This window comes from Leptonychotes weddellii, chromosome 8 (assembly GCF_054177405.1).
Source record: "Leptonychotes weddellii isolate Sample4059 chromosome 8, ASM5417740v2, whole genome shotgun sequence".
NCBI classification, from domain to species: domain Eukaryota; kingdom Metazoa; phylum Chordata; class Mammalia; order Carnivora; family Phocidae; genus Leptonychotes; species Leptonychotes weddellii.
The window spans coordinates 123,715,108-123,720,188 of record NC_138376.1 but is presented as its reverse complement, the minus strand read 5'-3'; positions in this window follow the sequence as shown (position 1 = coordinate 123,720,188).

Here is a 5,081-nt window from a genome sequence, read left to right as displayed (position 1 = left end):
CGTCACCCATCATGAGATGACACACTTAACTGGCACACATATTTAATTAAGCTGCGTGAAGATCATGTGTTCTATCATTCTGTAAACATCCTTCCTACCTGGCGGTAGACTTGTCTTATCATGGAAATGATTTTCTCTGTGACTACACCTCCACACCTGTAGGTTGGTTCGGTAATAAATGCGAGACCTTTCACCTCCAAAAAAAAAAAAAGACTTTGCAGAGGTATGTGGATGGGCCAAATGAACCAGAGAAGACAAAGCATTGGCCCTACAGTAGGACAGCTTGGGTAACAGTTGTTTTCTTTGGGAGAAATCCTTAGTCTGGAATAGGGATGGAATCAGCAGTCCTCCCTAAGAATTCAGCAGCAAATCTAAGATTCTTCTTTCTGCAATGTGGTCCCTGTCCCAAAACATAGCAGAATCTAGGAATGTATGGAACTTGTGCCTTGGCTTCAGGCTCTGTTCTCTCCCAGTGTCCCCTTACATCTCTGGCTACTCAGTGCCCTTTGTGGGCTTACTTTGACTGCACCTTAATATATTCCCCAAGGTTGTTACTTTGCACCAGCACTCTGGGTAATACCAGTCACTCCCATGGCTTCAGTTACCGCTATATGCTGACCACTCTGAAATCTCTCATCGAGTTGTATCCTGAGCAGATGCCCTCTCCATTAAAATTCCCCATAAACATCAAGTTTAACACATCTAAACCAAACTCATTGTTAACATCTACCTCTTCCAGCCTTTATTCTTTCATCTCCATTCAAAAAATGAGCAGTGCAACTTATCTTGTCAACCAACCTACTGGGTAGCAAGCAGACTCCACTTAGACATCACTTCTTCCAGGAAGCCTTCCTATCTCCTGCCTTTGGTGCCCCTTGGCATCATCTACCTAACTTGTCTTCTTACCAGATATTAAAATTCCTTGTTTCATCTGTCTCCTGTAGTAGACTACATAAGCTTTGCAAGATCATCTTGTTATACTACTTTATGCACAGCTCCTAACACATTGCAGGCATTAAATATGAATACTAATATATTCTCTATGCCCAGTGCCTAACACACATGAATGAATATGAATATATTCTTCGGATGCAAGGAATGTATTCAACTGTTTCCTACCTGGAGGCTCTATCAAGAACCAAGAGCAAAAATTGAGAGGATAATTGCTTGCTTCTGTTGAGGGGCTACACAGCACCTGTCTTCAGGGAAGTCATTACAGTTGCTCAAAAAGCTCTATTCAGAGCTTTGTCTGGGCCAGATAGGAACTAAGAATAACAAATAGGCAAAAGAAGAGTATCATGTTAAAAATGGCATCTAGATCTATGATCATATGCTACCTAGGCTGGTAGAGTGGGTGGGTATGCACCATAATCTCCAAGTGCAAGTGCGGGGTCACTGCTACATCAGTGCTACTGAGCCAGTTTCTCCTGAAGGGGCCTTGCAACCGTTCTTGGTTAAGTTTCACAAACAGGGTTGCAGGAGTGCAGGCCAGATTTAAGCCAGAAGGTAGAATCCCCCAACCTCCCATGTAGCAAACCCCCTGGTTTGTCTGAAGGGAGCAATGACTCAACACTGTGGATTGGCCACAGCTAGTTTCCTGTGCACTCTTGACAATAAGGGTAAGCTCCATTCTTTCCTGGCACAATTACCCCAGGATGGCTCCAGGTCAAAGGTAATATCATCCAGGGTTGTAAGAAGTGTTAATTATAACCACGGGGATAAATAAACTCCTACGAAAGCATCAACAGATGAGGGGGCAATGACTGGTCTAGAGGACAAACTGCTACCAATGAGAAATAAGGAATATCTGAAAATTTTGAGAAAGAGTGGCTTTGCAAAATTGTTTGCAGAAGCGTCCTAGAAACTAGAGTGCTCAGTTGCATCAAATATAGCTGAGAGGCCAAGAAAACGAACATCTAGTGAGCCCTCTGTACCAAGCATGGTTACATTTGTTCTCTTTACAACCTTTCCAGCAGCAGCATCCACTGAACCTAATGTGAAGAGATGGCAACTGGTACACCACCAGACCTTCATGAAATGTTCTCATCCCTCTTGTCTACAAACTGGTATTTCCTTCAAAAGTCAAACCACTTCTAAGATTATTCTTAACTAAACCCTCCTACTTTATCCAGCATCTTCAACTATATTCAGAAGTTTTATAATTTGCATTTTCCCCCATCACCGCATTGCTGGCTCATTTGGTTGTTACCAGCTCCTACATGTTTGGCACAACCACCATTCAGACTGCTTGCAAAATGTCATGCTCAGCTCCAGCAGTTCTTCCTCCTACTACAGAGGATGAGGCAGGAGGACACAGCAACAAGCCTGGGTTCTTGAGATCAAGACATGCTTCTGCTGCCAGCTCTGAGGCAGGTACTGTCCAGGAAGCTTTGATGACAGCACCCTAGAGTGCCGACCCAACACTTAACAACCTTTGGGTGATCACTTAACCCTTTTAAACCCATTTCTTTCCTTTTTTTTTTTTTTAAAGATTTTATTTATTTATTTGAGAGAGAGAATGAGAGAGAGCACATGAGAGGGGGGAGGTCAGAGGGAGAAGCAGACTCCCCACCGAGCAGGGAGCCCAATGCGGGACTCGATCCCGGGACTCCAGGATCATGACCTGAGCCGAAGGCAGTCGCTTAACCAACTGAGCCACCCAGGCGCCCCTAAACCATTTCTTGTTCTGTAAAACAAACAAGTGCCTCTTCTCACGGGGGTGATAGTAAAATGGCATATATAAAATATGTGTCAGTTTTTGGCATGTTAAGTATTCAATAGATATCAAAAATGTTAAGGCATTTTTTTTACTATCTTCATAGTACAAATCTCCCTGGAATAATGCTAAAGTAGAGACATCAAAACTATCTTACTTTTTAGATTTTATCCAAATTGACTACCCTTAAAATTAACCTTTTTTGCAGTACACTCAAGCTTTTGCCAAACGGCGGGATTCTCCATTTCCAGGAGTCATCTAAAGAATGCCTCAGCACTCTCACTTGTACCAGTTAAAGAGAAGTAATACATTTTTAACAGGAAGTAAACAGGCAGCTTTTCACTTTTACATCTCAGACATCACAATCCATTTAAAGTAAGCTTCCATCTTTTCTATCCAAATAATATAAATATATATTTGAAGTAGTTTGATCAACGGAGATGGTCCGTCATCAGGACTGGCACTTTGAGATAATAGCAACGGCTAACATCTACTGAGCAGTCACTGTGTGCTTGGCACTGCTGTAAGCACTTTACGTGTATTAACTCATTTAATGCAGTTTACAGGAAAAAACTGAGCCACAGAGGGAGAAAGGAGCTTGCCCAAGCCATGAAGCAGGTTAAGCAGTAAAGCCAGGATTCAAATCCATTAGCTCCAGAGTCCACTCGCTCATCCTGGATTATGACTTACCACCTCTCTTATCATAGTTGTACCAGCAAAAAAAGCATCCAATTCCAAAAATGAATACTGACTCTGCACAATCCAAAGTTCTCTCTGCCCAAGTTACTCATCAACTAACACAGATGCATCAGAAACTTCAAAATTAGTACTGACATACAACAGGTCTATATTAAATTTAGTCATAAAATTCTATCACTAGTTGAAAAATTAATTTCCTACTGTACAACAAAGATTACAGAACATCAAAGGAAAGAGAAATTCCATTTTTGTTTAAATTGGGCAAGTTAAAAAAGGACATACATTAAGAAAAACCAAAGTCAAAAGTACTTTATAATGGAGGAAATATTTAGTATTTTAATATACACCAAAATGTTTAATTATCCTAAGTAAATGTATTTAAAATTGTGTAGAATCTATTTCCTTGAGACTACACAAGAGGCCAATCAAAAGTCAAGAAGTGCAGTTATCTTAAACACACCAATGAAGGCAAGATATACCTGTATGCCAGTTAAACAAGCAAAAACACAGGAGCTATTTTCAGATAAGCTGTACCTCAGTTTCAAGTGTCATTAACTCCACTTCTGAGGTTCCTTGATTGTTACAATACCTAAAACAAGAAAATATTTTCTTTTCAGCAGAAATCACATTTCATCTCAACCACACATATGAAAAGCTATAGATTCTAAAGCCATTCCATACCATACTTTGATACTTAATGTTTAAAATCAGACAATGAAACAAACTAGAGTCTTAAAAACATCTTAAATACACTTTCTCCTTTATTTTAACATCCCACAGCCTTACCATGTAGTATCAGCAGGTATGTTATTAGTGTAACTCAAGAGCAGTGGCTGTTTTTTATTTTTAAAGACTTAGAGAGCGAGCGAGCGAGCGGAGAGGAGAGGGTTAGAGGGATAGATAAACTCCAAGCAGACTCTGCGGTAAGCGCAAGCCCAATGTGGGACTCGATTTCACGACCCTGAGATCATGACCTGAATGTGGCCAATGTTTTAAAATAAACATCACTGGGGCACCTGGATGGCTCAGTCCGTTGAGTGTCTGCCTTTGGCTCCAGTCATGATCTTGGGGTCCTAGGATCAAGCACATCGGGCTCTCTGCTCAGCGGGCAGACTACTTTTTTCCCCTCTCCCTCTGCTTGATGCTCCCCCTGCTTGTGCTCTGTCAAAATCTTAAAATAAAAATCATTGACTATACAGATACCTGAATCATTTCACAAAAAGAAAGTCTACTTTTCAACTAAAAACTAATACGTAACTATTTTCTTCCAATACTTTTCTTTATACTTAAAATATTTGAATATTTTATAATTATTTTTACAAGTCACAAAAAAAAATTTATAGTCCTAAATTCCATGTTCATTTTGCAAAACAAAGCATACTTGTTTTTAAAGATTTTATTTTTTTAAGTAATTTCTACACCTAATGTGGGGCTGTAACACACAACCCTACGATCAAGAGTTGCATGCTCCACCAACTGAGCCAGCCAAATGCCCTAAAGCATACCTTTTTTAAAAATTAAGTGCACAATCAAAATTGATGCATGAACATATAAGCTTCACCATTGTGGTATGTTGAAGGATGATGAGTAGAAATTCAGCAATTCAATGAAAATAAATGACAAGAGTTAAACACACACATACAAATAAAAAAACTAATGCAAGTGG